This window comes from Pelophylax lessonae (assembly GCF_965119305.1).
Source record: "Pelophylax lessonae genome assembly, chromosome: 9".
In the NCBI taxonomy this organism is placed as follows: domain Eukaryota; kingdom Metazoa; phylum Chordata; class Amphibia; order Anura; family Ranidae; genus Pelophylax; species Pelophylax lessonae.
In genome coordinates, this window is record NC_138776.1 from 253,590,699 (window position 1) to 253,608,853 (window position 18,155).

The 18,155-nt window shown below is 41.6% G+C and overlaps 1 long non-coding RNA gene across 1 annotated transcript in view; it reads left to right on the forward strand.

Annotated features, from left to right (window-relative positions):
• Positions 1-537: 537 nt before the first annotated feature.
• LOC309563003 overlaps positions 538-18,155 on the forward strand; it is an 87,198-nt gene continuing 69,580 nt past the window's right edge. Inside the window, exon 1 of the long non-coding RNA XR_014225651.1 lies at positions 538-578. This is a non-coding gene — a long non-coding RNA (uncharacterized lncRNA). The remainder of the gene's footprint in view (positions 579-18,155) is intronic.

Genomic DNA, 18,155 nt, shown 5'->3' on the forward strand with positions numbered 1-18,155 from the left:
ACCCCCTGGGGTTAGAGGTGATGGAATATTTGTTTTGAGTGATGCCAGTTGAGGCTGACAAAAGTCTGACCGGTGTCCTGAGCTGCTGGGGGCAGAATTAGGGACAAATTTCATTCAAAAACAACCTCCTGGAAGTTGGGTCTTTCCTGGAAAATGGGGATGTCTGGTCACTCTATTTTAAGTGAAACTGAATGTACACATAGACAGGAGTAAATACAGTAAATACCCCTAATTACTCATTGCTATATAATACCAAGTGAAAATTTGATCTGGAATTGCACTTAAATTAATTTTAGATTACAACTATCTGAAGAGCAGTTTAGGAAAAATTTAAATTGCTTACTGGGTGCTGATATTTTTCCAAAAAGGCGGGTAGGTAAATATTAGGACATACATATATGTGGGATCAGTTACGTGCTCCTAAGAAACACGTGACTTTTAATGTAAACATTAATGAGAATTTCTGTTTACTCAACTTGTTTCTCCTCTATTATATAAGCCAAACCCATTCTCTGTAGAGTAGACCTCCACTGAAGTCTACCAGCTGTTGACATTCTCAGCACCAACTGAACTACCTGGTAAGTATATGCTGTAATTTCATTTATTTATATTCTTATTCATATTATAGTTATTTTTTATGGAAAAAAAACTTGGTATTCAGCCTTCAGGTGATGTTTATATAACTCCTTTGTTTTATTTTAATTCTAATAATAATTATGGATTTTGGGGGGGACCCCACTACTTTTTTTTAATTTTGGCCTGGAATTCACCTTAAAATCTATAGCAGACACCAAGGGCCTGGTATAGATTGAGGGAGGCCCCAAGCATTTTTTTTTTTACATTTTGGCATGGAGTTCCCCATACCCTAACCCCTAACCCTTTAACCCTTACCCTAACTCTCTAACCCTAACCCTTTAACCCTTACCTTAACCCTCTAACCCTAACCCTTTAACCCTTACCCTCTAACCCTAACCCTTTAACCCTTACCCTAACTCTCTAACCCTAACCCTAACACCCTAACCCTAACCCTCTAACCCTAACCCTAATCCCTAAACCCTAGCCCTAACCCTGAGGGGGGGAACCCCATGACATTTTTTTTGTAAATTCTGTCATAGGGTTCCCCTTAAACACTTACATACAGAGCACTTTCACCCCCTTCCTGCCTACACCAATTTTCAGCTACTCACAAACTATAAGTGACAGGGACACAAAACTTGGGGAGCACTGAGAGGGGACCCAGGACTACAGCATATCTATATGTTATAAAAGTGGGGTATAGCCTCAACACTACACTGACTGCACTAATCGAACTCAACACACTGTCCACTAACTACCTGCCTAACCTCTATTAACCAGCAGCCTTATATAGTGTGGGGCGTGGACTTAGCCCCTGAGTCATGATTGGCTAAAGTAAACCTGCCTTTGGCCAATCATGGCTCTGACAGGACATTGTGCTGTGATTAGCCAAAGCATACAGGTCAAGTGCATGCTTTGGCCAATCACAAGCTCTTAATGCACTGCAATCGTGCAATGCATTATGGGGTGCTCATCAGCAGGCAAACACTCATAATTTTCAGCACTAAACCATACCACTGAAAGAAAACAATAAGTATAATATATATATATATATATATATATATATATATATATATATATATATATATATACTGTATATATATATACAGTATATATAAATAAGGTTACAAAATATGAGAGTAATGCAGTATTCAATGATACCTTTTTATTGTACTAACCTAACACTTAAAAGACAAGCTTTCAAGATTTTTTCCTTTCTTCCTCAGGTATTGCTTCAGATCTGAGAAAGAGGAAAACTCTCAAAAGCTTTTCTTAATAGTTTAAAGCAACTTCAGCAAACAGTTTATGCAATAATAGCCCCTAGTACTGGTGCCAGTTTATTCAGTAATAGCCCCTAGTACTGGTGCCAGTTTATGCAGTAATAGCCTCTAGAATTGGTGCCAGTTTACGCATTAATAATCCCTAGTATTGGTGCCAGTTTATGCAGTAATAACCCCTAGTATTGTGCCAGTTTATGCAGTAATAGCCCCTAGTAATGGTGCCAGTTTACGCAGGAATAGCCTCTAGAATTGGTGCCAGTTTACGCAGTAATAATCCCTAGTATTGGTGCTAGTTTATGCAGTAATAGCCCCTAGTATTGTGCCAGTTTACGCAGTAATAGCCCCTAGTAATGGTGCCAGTTTATGCAGTAATATCCCCTAGTAATGGTGCCAGATTATGCAGTAATAACAGCTAGTATTATTGCCAGTTTATGCAGTAATAACTCCTAGTATTGGTGCCAGTTTACGCAGTAATAACCCCTAGCATTGGTGCCAATTTATGCAGTAATAATCCCTAGTATTGGTGCCAGTTTACGCAATAATAGCCTCTAGAATTGGTGCCACTTTACGCAGTAATAATCCCTAGTATTGGTGCCAGTTTATGCAGTAATAGCCCCTAGTATTGTGCCAGTTTACGCAGTAATAGCCCCTAGTAATGGTGCCAATTTATGCAGTAATATCCCCTAGTATTGGTGCCAGATTACGCAGTAATAACAGCTAGTATTATTGCCAGTTTATGCAGTAATAACTCCTAGTATTGGTGCCAGTTTACACAGTAATAGCCCCTAGTATTGGTGCCAGTTTATGCAGTAATACCCCTAGTATTGTGCCAGTTTATGCAGTAATAACCCCTAGTAATGTTTCCAGTTTATGCAGTAATATCCCCTAGTATTTTTGCCAGATTACACAGTAATAACAGCTAGTATTATTGCCAGTTTATGCAGTAATAACTCCTAGTAATAGTGCCAGTTTATGCAGTAATAGCCTCTAGAATTGGTGCCAGTTTACGCAGTAATAATCCCTAGTATTGGTGCCAGTTTATGCAGTAATAACCCCTAGTATTGTGCCAGTTTATGCAGTAATAGCCTCTAGTATTGGTGCCAGATTACTTAAGTAATAGCCCCTAGTAATGGTGCCAGTTTACGCAGGAATAGCCTCTAGAATTGGTGCCAGTTTACGCAGTAATAATCCCTAGTATTGGTGCTAGTTTATGCAGTAATAGCCCCTAGTATTGTGCCAGTTTACGCAGTAATAGCCCCTAGTAATGGTGCCAGTTTATGCAGTAATATCCCCTAGTAATGGTGCCAGATTATGCAGTAATAACAGCTAGTATTATTGCCAGTTTACACAGTAATAACCCCTAGCATTGGTGCCAATTTATGCAGTAATAATCCCTAGTATTGGTGCCAGTTTACGCAATAATAGCCTCTAGAATTGGTGCCACTTTACGCAGTAATAATCCCTAGTATTGGTGCCAGTTTATGCAGTAATAGCCCCTAGTATTGTGCCAGTTTACGCAGTAATAGCCCCTAGTAATGGTGCCAATTTATGCAGTAATATCCCCTAGTATTGGTGCCAGATTATGCAGTAATAACAGCTAGTATTATTGCCAGTTTATGCAGTAATAACTCCTAGTATTGGTGCCAGTTTACACAGTAATAGCCCCTAGTATTGGTGCCAGTTTATGCAGTAATACCCCTAGTATTGTGCCAGTTTATGCAGTAATAACCCCTAGTAATGTTTCCAGTTTATGCAGTAATATCCCCTAGTATTTTTGCCAGATTACACAGTAATAACAGCTAGTATTATTGCCAGTTTATGCAGTAATAACTCCTAGTAATAGTGCCAGTTTATGCAGTAATAGCCCCTAGTATTGGTGCCAGTTTACACAGTAAAACCCCCCTAGTACTGGTGCCAGTTTATGTAGTAATAACCCCTAATATTGGTGCCAGTTTAGGCAGTAATAGCCCCTAATATTGGTGCCAGTTTACGCAGTAATAGCCCCTAGTATTGGTGCCTGTTTAAGCAGAAATAATCCCTAGTATTGGTGCCAGTTTACGCAGTAATAACCCCTAGTATTGATGCCAGTTTATGCAGTAAAAGCCCCTAGTATTGGTGCCAGTTTACACAGTAATAGCCCCTGATAGTGGTGGCAGTTTATGCAGTAAAAGCCCCTAGTATTGGTGCCAGTTTACGCAGTAAAACCCCCCTAGTACTGGTGCCAGTTTATGTAGTAATAACCCCTAATATTGGTGCCAGTTTAGGCAGTAATAGCCCCTAATATTGGTGCCAGTTTACGCAGTAATAGCCCCTAGTATTGGTGCCTGTTTAAGCAGAAATAATCCCTAGTATTGGTGCCAGTTTACGCAGTAATAACCCCTAGTATTGATGCCAGTTTATGCAGTAAAAGCCCCTAGTATTGGTGCCAGTTTGCACAGTAATAGCCCTTGGTAGTGGTGCCAGTTTATGCAGTAATAGCCCCTAGTATTTTTGCCAGTTTACGCAGGATTAACCCCTAGTACTGGTGCCAGTTTACGCAGTAATAAAGCCTAGTATTGATGCCATGCTCTCAGTGCAGAAGGTGCAGGAAAGAATAGTGAGACCTGCCAACCACAGTGATGAAAGTGGTAAGGCCAGCTGCGATAGTGGCGGCGGTCTTAGCACTTTTATCAACTTCGTTGGAGATGGGTCTCCTGGCACGCTACAGTATAGCGCACCTGTCCATCTGGGACTCATGCCCCTACAGTAGGGGTGCCCAACCTTTTGAGGAGTGAGGACCACTTTAGCGACTTGGTAATTGGTGGCAGGCCACAATGAGTAGAGCGGGCAGATGATAGGTTTTATGTGCCCTCAGCAGATGCAGAGCAGACACGGACACAGCCCGCTCTACTCCTTGGGCCCTCCGATCTGATCCGCCCTGACAGAAGGGCATGGACCCCCTTCTGTTTTTTAAGTGGATCTGATTGGAGAAAGACGGGTGTAAATGGTGTCCGTTTACATCTGCCGCTCTATAGAGTTCAGTCCAGCTGGCTTTCAGCCAGGGAGTAGGAGAGGAGACAATCATCACGATTAGCTGCCTGGATAATCATCTGTAAGCTGACCTTTGAATGCCTATGTTTAAGGAGCCTCGTGTATTAACAGTTCCAATTCTTTCATTTTATTAGCTAGGCTCCTGGCATTTGTGTATACCCCTCTTAGTGATGTTAAGAGTTGATAGTCATTTATCATTAAGTTTATTCCTGCTTGGTTTGTGGTTTGTCCACTCATTCCCCCCAGTAGTTGTCGTTATGGTTATATTGTCACTGCTGTCCCCCATAATAGCTTCTGTCCTTTGCTCACTACTAACTGTCACTACCTCTGAGCCCTCCCCCCCACCAACTCCTAGTTTAAAAGCCCCTCCAACTTTGTGGCCATCTTTCCTCCCAATAGAGCTGTACCATCAGTTAAATGCCTGGTTCACTAAACCTCCTACATGTCTATGACAAAACATCCCATTGAGCATTTGTGGGGCATCCTCAAATGGAAAGGTGGAGGAGCGCAAGGTCTCTAACATCCACCAACTCTGTGATGTCCTTATGGAGGAGTGGAAGAGGACTCCAGTGGCAACCTGTGAAGCTCTGGTGAACTCCATGCCCAAGAGGGTTAAGGCAGTGCTGGAAAATAATGGTGTAGCCTCCAAGCGGCGCACAGCAGATCACTGATCTGGGTAGCTGGCCACTGTGATTGTCCCTGTTACCATGTGATAATTGTGACTAATCACAACAATGAACAGTAGTAAACAGTGGCTGTCATTCATGATGCCATTGCTTACTACTGTGACTTTGTGATGGGTCAAGGTGATCACATGGTACAGGGTCAGTCACAATGGCCCTTTAACATGTGATAGCTGTGGCCAATCACAGCAATCATAGTAGTAAACAATGGCATCATAAATAATGCCAAACACACATAGAGAAATGACCAGGAGTGATCATGTACAATGGCTGTCTGCTTGGTCAGGTTGACCCTAGAACTCCTAGGTGTTGTTTTTTTGCCACACCAACTTACCTAAGGTAGATTGTAGGGATGAAAAAAAGGATAGGGGCACAGGGATAAAAAAATATAATAGTTGTGGTAGTTTATAAGTTTAAGCATTTTGAATGTGGCAAGTCTACTTGACTGAGTAAGGTATAGTTTAGAGAGCCGTTCCAATTTTTTTGGGCTCCTGTGATCTTCTGCTTATATCTGTCATTGTCTGGAGCGTGGGTGGGCTTCTTCCCAGCCAGAACTCACAGCAGCAGGCACAGGACTAGACTTCCTAGCAGCCTGAGTGGCTCACATACATACCATGGGTTCACTGGGGTTGGAGGTGTTGGAATATTTGTTTTGAGTGATATCAGTTGAGGCTGACAGAAGTCTGAATGGTGTTCTGAGCACCGCCATTGCTGGGGACAGAATTAGGAACACTTTTTTTATCCAGAGACATCCTCCTGAAAGCAGAATCTCTCACTGGATGGCATGTTCACTCTATTTTAAGAGAAACTGACTGAACATTTAGACAGTAGTAATTACAACCCACAATGCTATACAAAACAAAATAAAAATGTGGGCTGAAATTACGCTTAAATGGATTTTAGATTAAAACTGTCTAAATAGCAGATGAGGAGACACTTTGCTCACAGGGTGCTGATAATTGTCCCACCTGGAGGCTAGCAGGCATATATTTTACCAAATACACGTGTTCCTAAGCGCAGGCTGACTCGGCTGCGCGAAAAGATGTAGCCCTACGTCGGTCGCACGCGTGGTGCGGGGGCGAGCCCTGGCCGCGGGCGGCGCGCTACTGCCCCACTAGGCAGCGGGGATGCCAAACCATGTAACCGGCGGCCGCAATTGCCACCGGGCACCCGCGATCGCTCCCCACTGAGAGAGAAGGATGGTCAGCTGTTGTAAATACAGCTGACCATGCTTCTCTCTGAAATGATCACAGAGCGCCTGTGATCCCTCTATATAGGATCACAGGTCTCTGTGGTCATTTCACAAGCCCCTCCGCCATACAGTTAGAAAACACTCCCCTAGGCTCACACTTAACCCTTTGATCACCACTGTGTTAACCCCTTCCCTGCTGATGTCATTATTACAGTAACAGTGCATATTTTTAGCACTGATTAATGTAGTAATGTCACTGGTCCCCCCAAAAGTGTAAAAAATGGTCCGATCTTACAGCCGCAATGTCGCAGTAATAATAAAAATCGCAGATCGCTGCCATTACTAGTAAATAAATAAATAAATAAAAATTACATAAATCTTTCCCCTAGTTTGTAGACGTGATAACTTTTGCGCAAACCAATCAAAATACGCTTAGTGCAATTTTTTTTGACCAAAAATAAATAGCAAAATACACATTGGCCTAAAAGGCCTGAACAAATTGGATTTTTACATTTTTTTTTTTTTTGGGAATGTTATATAACAGAATGTGAAAAAATGATCTATTCTTGTGCCCTGAATGGTCATTTTTCACTTATTACAATTTTGGTGAAGTTTTTTATTAAACTCTAATTCCTAAATATCTTGCCCATATTAAAAGATAGTACAGTAAAGTTAGCATTTATAAATTATATTTTTTATTTTCATATAATCTCAGTAGTCTCGTTTTCCTTCTCTTTAAACTTGAAACAAATTCAGTTCACAGAGACCATTATCTGGAGACTCTTCTCATTCATACAAGAAAACCCCTCTAGAAACCATTAGTCCAGTTAGTAAATCAGATAGCTATAAATTGATTTTCATTCTAACATCCTTTAGTTCTGATTGAGTGAGGACTAAATTGAGTAACCCAGGTGAGGCAAAAGGCATCCCATTTAAGATAGAAAGCCCTGGAAACCATAAATAATGGAGACCGGAACTCCGGTTCTTGGGAGCTCCAATGGCATCTAAGAATCTGCTGTGCTCTTCCTTTTGTGAGATTGAGGAACAAGGTAGATGAAGGCCCTTTAATCATTGTTTCACCCATGGGTAACCAGATCTCGTAAGGTCTGGAAAGCATCAAGCAAATCCATGTCAATAAAAAGCACTCAACGTTCCCATAATGGGTGCCCAGTGTACGGGATCTTTTCTGATGGCTTACAGCAAACATTGGAAATATTATTGTATTGGAACAACCATTTTATGTGTACCCAACATTAAGGGGAACTCATTTTATTTTTGAGTCATCTTTTTAATTGTGTTTTCTTTTCATGAATCCAAATTATCCACAGAGCCCAAAGATGTTCACCATGAAGAAATCCCTGTTACTCCTTTTCTTTCTTGGGACCATCTCCTTATCTCTCTGTCAGGAAGAGTAAGTATGAATAAGGCTTTTTTAAATAGAAGTATGGACTTCCAAAGCCTAACTTTGGGCAATCCATTAAACATATAGGGGAAATACATATATGAGGATTGTTGTACCAAATAATTTTTATGTCTGTTTATTCAGTTCTGGGATTTGTTCAGCTCTGCTACACATTACAGGTCTTATGGCCATCTCATCAATTACTTTGATTTTAAATACATATTTATATAACTGGGAAAGTGAGTGAAGGGGGGAATCTTTTTGATGAGAACACAATACAAACATGACAGAGTTTCTAATCCTATCAATACAGAAAGGAGTGTAAGACCAAACCTGGATAAAAAAAAGTCCAAGACAATTTTAATTTTAGGTAATTAGGTCATATAAGAACAGCCAACGTGTTTCAGGTACAACATCACTCCCTTTCATTCGGATTTAATACAGGATACATTTTAAATGTAGAACACATCCTTCCCTGTTCCAAACAAACCAACAGACAATTTTGAATGGATGCCCTACACCCATCAGCATTCTAAAAAACTTAGAGGTGGGGTTAGGTGGGATGATGTGAGCAGGGGAGGAGTTTGGATAGGTGTACAGGTGTGGGTGTGGGAGTGGCTTGCATGAAGTTTTCCTTCATATGTATGCACAAGTTTGAAAATATGTTGTTCTGGTGTATAAAGGGTGACAAAGGAGAGTCCAAGATCAGCCCGGCCTTCAATCTCACGGATGGAGAGATCTCCATTGCTATACTGTGTGCAGATGGTACAGGGGTGTATTGGTCAGCATCAGCCCAAGGGGGAATGTGAGTGCCAAGACTGGTGGGTTAGGACAGATGTTTGGAGGGATTCCTGGGAGTTGTAAGGAGAGTCAGAATTGGGGCTGAGTGTGCTGGGGAAGGGTGCACTTAGTTTTTCAGGTCTGTGCTGCACAGTGTCCTATTGGATTTGTGCTACTGGGGGATTGGAAACAGAGGCATTTTTTTTAGCTGTGATATTAGAATCCATATATTTAGATATAATGGATACCATACAATAGCTTCGATGGAGACAAATAATCCTTGGAGTGCTCAAGGGGAGAGTGGAGTTGGTGATGTATAAGATGAACTTGGAATGTCCTGAGAGATGCTTGTCATCATTAAAGGGGCAAGGTGGGTGAAGGGTATTCCAGAGAAGGTGTAACAAAAAAGGGAAAAGGAGAAAAGGAAAGTGGGGGAGGGAGGTGGGGTAGGAAGGAAGGTGAGATGGAGAACAGGACAAGTGTATCCCAAGGATACACCACCATTCAGAGGTCCAAACGGTCCAGCCTAAATCCCACTGGAAGATTGTATAAGACCCAGGGAGATGACATATATTTGTTTGTTGTATCGGTCAGCCCGGCTTCTGTTTTTTTCATGCAGAATGATTAGGTGAACCCTGGACTTGGCCAAAGAAAGAGTGGGAAATTTTCTAGGCTTTAGCAATTGTTTGGCTGCTGTTAAAACATGAACAAATTACATGGGTCATTTGAATTGGATTTTGGAAAAGCCTGGAGGTTCAAGGTTTAAAAGTGCATATTGAGCTAAGAAGGTGACCACAGAAACCATCAGTTCCGACATCATCTGAAATCTTTCTTTTCGGAACTGCCATGTCATTGGGCAAGTTCCTAATTAGACATTTACAATTCGTTTTGGTACGAATGTAAGTTAGGACGAATTTTTGGATATTTTGATTGTATCCAATTTCTGAATGAAATAGTAATACATTTCATTAAAATTCGTTAATTAAATTATGTATCAGCGCTGCTCCGTATGTTATGTTTGTTAAATTAGATATCTCAACCTCACTAATTTTATCCTTGATCCCAACCAGTGAGGATTATATTATAAGGCTCATATATTATTATTGTCTGGTGAGTAAGGGACCGAGAGGGGAGCACCTGATTGCACTTTCAGATCATCGGCACTTTGGATGTCTTTTCTTGGCAAAGCAAGCACTGAGCACTTTTTCTGAGGAATTGTTTTTTGCACAGAGACTGGCACTTAGCACCTTGGATTATTATATGAATTTTTATATTCTTCTTACGAATTATTTAATCACTTGAGCACTGGATACTTTATTTATTAGCACAGATTAAAATTAGTGAGGTTGAGATATCTAATTTTAACAAACATAACATACGGAGCAGCGCTGATACATAAATTTATTATTTTTAAAGGCATCCCCCCCTTTTTATCAGCAGCAGCCATTTAGTTGATATTTATTGATTATCCTAAGCGCTGGCACTTTATATTTATCAAAATTCGTTGAAATTAATTTTGTTTTTTTTTCAAACACATTCAAAATTTTCAGAACAATTCAGATTCGGATTGGTCAAAAAATTATGGACCGATTTTAATTCTGTGTGAACGATAGCTGGTTGTTAAAAAGTGGGCTGGGAAGCCGGCCGCCACGTCCTTGACAACTGAAAACTCATCAGCTGTCATCGGACTTCCTCGCTGAGAGCTGAAATGTAAACAAAAGAATGCCGGCAGTAAACAAATCAGAAAAAAAAACAGCATGGGTTCCCTACATTCCATACCAGGCCCTTCTTGTCTTGTATGGATTCTAAGGGTAACCCCTACGCCAAAATATAAAAAACAATTGCATGGGGTTCCCCCAAAATTCGTACCAGATCCTTATCCGAGCATGCAGCCCAGCAGGTCAGGAAACGGGGGAATGAGTGGGCACCCCCCCTCCTGAACAATACCAGGTTACATGCCCTCAACATAGGTGGGTGCTTTGATGGGGACAAGGGCAACTTCCACACAACCCTGGGCTGTAATTGGGGGGGGGGGGTCTGTAGGTGGAGGACTTATCAGAATCTGAAAAGAAAGAGAAAAATTGCCCCATTTCTTGCTTGATTTAGGGATGGAAGTGGATGTAATAGACAACATTAGACCATTCCCCAGTTACATATAAGAATCTGAAAGCCCCCTTTAACAAAGGGGGCCCCCAAATCCTGCCCCCTATGTGAATGAGTATGGTTTATAGTACCCCTACCTATTCATCAAAAATGTGTAAAAATAAAGACAGTACATGAATTTTTGACAATTTTTTTATTAAAAAAGATTAAAAAATTCTCCACGATGTAGCTCCATCCTCAGTTCACCCCAAAGCACCTAGTCCCTATGTTGATAGGGAAAAGTTCCTCTTCCCCACAACCCTGGGCTGTGGTTGTGGGGTCTGTGTGTGGGGGACTCATCGGAATCTGGAAGCCCCTTATAACAAGGGGCCCCCCCAGATCCCAACCCCCTCAAGTGAATGCATATGGGGCACATAGTACCCCTACCCATTCACCAAAAAAGTGTAAAAAGATCCTTAATAACCAGCTATTCTTCCTACAGAATTTAATAGTTTTTTTTGGCTGATCCCAATTTGAATACAGTAAAACCTTGGATTGCGAGCATAATTTGTTCCGGAAACATGCTTGTAATCCAAAGCACTCTTATATCAAAGCAAATTTCCCCATAAGAAATAATGGAAACTCAGATGATTCGTTCCACAATCATTTATTCATAAATCCTTCAGTTTATAGCCCATATAAAAAGATTATAGCATTGCAATAGGTTATATAACCATAAAATGTCCATCCACAAATAGCCGCTTCCACAAGGGGATTAGAAGCAAAATCCACTAGGAGCCACAGAATATAAGAGAGATGAGAGGCGCCTCTAAGTGTAGCAATATGGTTCCATTTAATGAAGGTTCAACATTTAGCAACTCACATGGTTGATGAATAAAACAGGCACATCTAAGTATGCCGGCATCCAGGGTAAAGCTGTCCACATAGACTATCTTCTGCACTGCTGGCTGCTAGTCTGTAATCCTGACCGGGAAGACCACCCTGCAGTAAAGCGATCTGAAAGCGAGGGGCAGCATGGAAGGGATGACGTAGATGGCGGTGCGGAGGATGGTCTATGTAGACAGCTTTAGCCTGGATGCCTGCATACTTAGATGTGCCTGTTCCAATCATCAACCATGTGAGTTGCTAAATGTTGTACCTTCATTAAATGTAACCATATTGCTACACTTAGAGGCGCCTCTCTTCTCTTTTATACTCAGCTGTGACTTGAGGCTACTTGTATATCAAGACATCGCTTGTATATCAAGTCAAAATTTATTTGAAAATTTTGCTTGTCTTGCAAAGCGCTCTTAAACCAAGTTACTCTCAAACCAAGGTTTTACTGTAGTTCCAAAAATTTGGAATTCGTTAGAAAATTATTGAATCACATTAAACTAAACTAAACAAATTCCAAAACGAATCAACAAAACAAAATGAGTAACATAACAAATCTATCCGAAGCTAAAGATATTTTTCCGTTCTGTACATGTCTATTCCTAACTAGGGTTGGGCGAACCGTTCCGCTCAAGCATCAGTGCGGGGCGAACATTTACAGGGTGTTCGCTGGGTGTTCGCCCTGACAAACACCCTGCAATACACTGAGTGCTGTACAGTGCATTCACCCTACGCCGTTTTTTTTTCTTCAATTTTGGTGTGGGGTTCCCCTCCAAATTTGGGAGGGGGACCTCCTGTTTTTTCAGTAGCCGGGTGCCAGCAAATGTAACTGCGAGTCATTTTAAGTGAAATTTGACTCTATTTTTTTCTCTTTAGAAATGACATTTTTGCTGTAGCATGTTTTATGTATGCTACAGATGCACCACTTTACTGGCATATTAACCACTTCCATACCACAGTACATCTTATTACATCCTGGGCTTTGAGTGGGGATATCTGGATGATGGGTGCATCTGCAGGCATCATTCAGATATAATTTTTTTCAGCCGGCGATTCACTGCACCATAAGAACACTCAAATCGGCTGTTCAGCCGCTTGATTGTTCTTACAGGTGGCAGGAGGGGACGTCCTTCCCCCCTGTTCGGGAGTTCTGCTGTGAACCAAACAGGGTGGTGTTCCGCCCATCCCTATTCTTGACTATAATGATGAGAAAGTTTGAAGGAGCTGCATGGACAGCTTTGGCCGAATGACTGAAATTCTAACCATGAATATGATTTCCCTGTGGGAAAAGCTGAACATATTGTAATTGTAATGAGCATGTTCTAAAGAACAAAATAAACCTTTTTCAATTGTATCTGGGGTTCCATCCAAGTAGAAGGTCTGGAGGAAATTTGAAGGGCTTTCAAACAAAATCAGTTGATACAACGATGGAAAGATCAAATGCGCTGGACAATGATTCTTCGGAATTTCCACATGCACAAAATTCTACTGGTATATGGCCAGCTTTAGCTGTGTCCACTTACTGATGAGAAAGCTCTGTGCCATAGCATGGAACACATCAGAATGCTTCCGCTGGATATTCAATAAGGAATATAACTTTGTGGCATCCCGCTGTGTGGTATTCTTTAGCATTTTAATGTGGTCATAAAATATTAGTCAATGCGTCTTAAAAATACACAATTATGGTCCCAGTGAAATACAGTTTTTGTGTAATAATCAATGTTGTCTTATGTAACGATAACTGTGTCTTCTCTCAGGAGAAATGCTGATGAGGATGATGGGGAAATGACAGAGGAAGTGAAAAGAGGTATCCTGGATTCGCTGAAGAGTTTAGCTAAAAATATAGCCCAGACTGTGCTGAATAGGGCATCTTGTAAACTTTCTGGAGAATGATAAAACATGAATTGGAAGTCATTTGATGCAGAATATCATTTAGCTAAATACTAAATGTCTGATAAAAAATAAAAATATCACATGCACTGTGTTTTCTTCTTTATTACTTGATGAACTTATTTTAGTTGGGGGAAAATGTAGCCTTTAAATCACTTTCCAGGGAATGTAAATCACCTATCAGCTTTCAGTTGGATCCATTAGCCTCAATGATCCAGATAGATCCTCCACTTTATCCAATCAAGATAAAAGCATACAGAGTATATCAGGCATTGCTAGGCAGGCCATAGATTATGTGATTTTCTTTCCTCCTGCAATGGCAGAGTCATTGTGTTCTCCTGGTGTGTAGTGATGTCGCGAACATAAAATTTGCCGTTCGCGAACGGCGAGCGCGAACTTTGGCGAATGTTCGCAAACCGGCGAACATTGCAAACCGCCATAGACTTTAATAGGCAGGCGAATTTTAAAACCCACAGGGACTCTTTCTGGCCACAATAGTAATGGAAAAGTTGTTTCAAGGGGACTAACACCTGGACTGTGGCATGCCGGAGGGGGATCCATGGCAAAACTCCCATGGAAAATTACGTAGTTGACGCAGAGTCGCGTTTTATTCCATGAAGGGCATAAATCACCTAACATTCCTAAATTGTTTGGAATAACGTGCTTTAAAACATCCAGTGTGTGTATACGATCAGGTATGATGTTGTATCGATCAGGTAGTGTAAGGGTTATGCCCGCTTCACAGTGACAGACCAAACTCCCCGTTTAACGCACCGCAAACAACCGCAAACAGACCAGAACCGACCAAAATGGGACAGGAACTGGGCTTTAAGGGTTAGGGTTAGGGTTAGGTTTAGTGTTAGGGGCTAGGGTTAGGGTTACGGTGAGATACTTAGGGTTAGAGTTAGTAACCCTACCCCTATGCCTCTAACCCTAACCGTCTAACCCTAAGCACTAAAAATAACCCTAACTATAGCCCTAACCCTAGCCCTAACCCTAACCCTAATTCAAATTTTTTTTCTGGTTCTCGACATGCTACAGAGCTGAAACTTCACAGGTACACTTTTTAGACCCCCAGACACTGAATCACACAAAAAAAGTTCTTAAAAATTGTAATTTTTTGATAGAGAGCCAATTATTGGAAAAATTAAAAAAAAAATAAAAATAAATAAAAAATTACTTTGGATTTAGCGTCTGGGGGGTCTAAAAAGTGTACCTGTGAAGTTTCAGCTCTGTAGCATGTCCGGAACCAGAAAAAAATTACGAATTAGGGTTAGGGCTAGGGTTAGGCTTAGGGATAGGGTTAGGGCTAGGGTTAGGGTTAGGGCTAGGGTTAGGGCTAGGGTTAGGTTTAGGGTTAGGGTTATTTTCATGGCTAGGCTTAGAGGGTTAGGGTTAAGGTTAGAGGGTTAGGGTTATGGTTAGAGTGTTAGGGTTAGGTTTAGTGTTAGGGGCTAGGGTTAGGGTTACGGTGAGATACTTAGGGTTAGAGTTAGTAACCCTACCCCTACCCCTCTAACTCTAACCCTCTAACCCTAAGCACTAAAAATAACCCTAACCTTAGCCCTGACCCTAACCCTAGCCCTAACCCTAACCCTAACCCTAGCCCTAATTCTATTTTTTTTCTGGTTCTGGACATGCTACAAAGCTGAAACTTCACAAATGTGTGTGATTTCGTGTCTAGGGGGTCTAAAAAGTGTACCTGTTGAGTTTCAGCTCTGTAGCATGTCCAGAACCAGAAAAAAAAGATAATTTTTCAGTAGAGCAGGGATGGTAGGAACCCCTTTTACACATATATGATCTTTTTTTTTTGGTTCTGGACATGCTACAGAGCTGAAACTTCACAGGTATGCTTTTTAGACCCCCCCAGACACTAATCCAAAAAAGTCATGCCTGCCACCGTATATATCAGTGGTGGGTGGGCAGTGGCACTGCAGTGGGCACAGTACACTCTGTGGACCTGACAGTCACTGGCAGCCCAGGCAACTGCAATAATAAAAAATATATTTTTTTTTTCAATTTGCAACAAGATGCTGTGCCACCATATATATATCAGTGGTGGGCAGTGCACTGCCGTGGGTACAGTACACTCTGTGGACCTGACACAGCACTCACTGCAATTATGACAGAGGAAAAGAAAAAATATTTTTTAAAATGCAAGGTACTGTGCCTGTGCCACCCGAAATGAGTGTGCTGTGCACACAGTACAGTCTGTGGTGGGTCTGTGGCCTCTCACACACAGCGGGTAGGTAACTGCAGTGCACAATATATATATATATATATATATATATATATATATATATATATATATAAAATACTCAAATACCAGCCCTCAAAAGGGCTTTTGGGGACAATAGATATTTATATATATATCACAGAATTAAAAAAATTACACAAATACCAGCCCTCAAAAGGGCTTTTTGGGGACAATAGATATATATATATATATATATCCAAAAAAACCCTCAAATACCAGCCCTAGGAAGGGCTTTTTGGGGTGCTGTCCTTACAGCAGGAGTGTACCAAGAACACTGGCTAACAAGACCGGGAACACTGACTAACTGTCCCTAGCTATAACAGCAGCAGCAGCAGCACTTTCCCTGCTCTCAGTAACACAGAAATGATCTAAGATGGATGCTGCCCTTGCTTATTTATAGGAGGTGGGAGGGTCTGGGAGGGAGGGTATGCTGATTGGCCTGGAATGTGTCTGCTGACTGTGAGATTCAGGGTCAAAGTTTGCCTCAATGATGATGTATAGGAGGCGGACCGAACATCGCATATGTTCGCCCGCAGCGGCGAACGCGAACATGCGAAGTTCGCCGGGAACTGTTCGCCGGCGAACGGTTCGGGACATCTCTACTGGTGTGGTGTGGTGTGGTGGAGGGGGCATGGTAAGCCACCCCTGACTTTAAAACACAGTGATTATTGCTAGCTGCTATAACTGTTAGCAATAGTCACATTCCAAAAATCGGATATGTTGTAAGCAAGTTGATCGATAGATAAAGTTGGGTACAATTAGCCTGCCCATAGATGATTTGAATCTCGGCCAACCCTGCTGAACCGGCCAAGATGCAAACCTTCTATGGCCAGCTTTTACTTTCAGGCCAGGCTTACACCAATACAGTGCAGCCTAGTGTGTGCAGTTATGTGTGTTTTTTATGCATTCCCATGTGTCACCTGTAGGGCAGCCTATTTATTTCAATGGGCTGCCATACCTACAAGAAAGACAGTGTAACGCTCTTGCGTTTTTTGTTAGTGAATGGATTTGCAGCTGCAGAATTATTACACTCAGTAGTCATGTAGAGATGTGTTGAACAAACATATCCAACTCTCAGGACTCATCACCGTGCACAGCCTGTTTTATGCAAATATACATACACTCAATATGATGTTCCTGGAGTGATAGGATGTATATGATAGTATAGAGGTGAGAGACAGGCGTTAGAAATGGTGAGCACTCAGTAGTAATATTCAGGAGAGTGGTAGGTGATGATAGGTAGTATGCAGATAGGTTTAGCAATCATGTATAGTAACAGGTGGTAGGGGACAGCAGATGAAGTATACAAGAGAGAGTAACCTAGTGCAATGATGTAGATGATGGTAGGCTCAAGAGCTAGCAATCTATGAAGTTATGCAGATGATAGGAATAGTGCTTACATAGTAACAGTCCTTAGTATGTAGAGGTAGATAGTGTAAGTTAGTTAGGAAGAAATCCCCTGTGGGGTACTTATCACAAGTTGGGTTAGTAGTAGTAAGGTCCAGTAGCAAGAGAGTGATCCAGTAGCAAGGTTCCGGTTTTGTTCAGGCAAAGGAATAGCTAGAAGCTCCGGCAGCATAGGACAAAACTGGTCAAGCATGCGGTTAAAAGATCAGGTAACGAGATACGAGATAAAAGAGTGAAGCTCAGGATCAGGTAGCGAGATACAAGTCCAGATGGTGTCAAGCATAGCATGCAATGAAGATCAGGTAGCAAGATACGAGATCAAAGAGTGAAGCTCAGGAACAGGTAGCGAGATACAGGTCCAGGTAGCGCCAGGCATAGTTGCATACAGTCGGCTTGAATGAGCAATGAGTGAGAGAAAACCGGCGATTGAAATAGCCGCTCATATCGGCGCTCGGCGATGATGTCATCGTTCTTAAAGGTGTATGCATTCCACCTAGTTAGCAAGGTGGGACGCAATATTAAGGTAGAAATGGGAAATAAGGCTACCAAAGGTACCAGAATCTTACAGTACCCCCCCCTTAAGGCCGGCTCAGGAAGGCCTATAGCACTGGTTTTTCCGGGTATTTCGAGTGAAATATTCGTATAAGCCTAGGTGCGTGAACATCAGCAGTATCCAACCAGG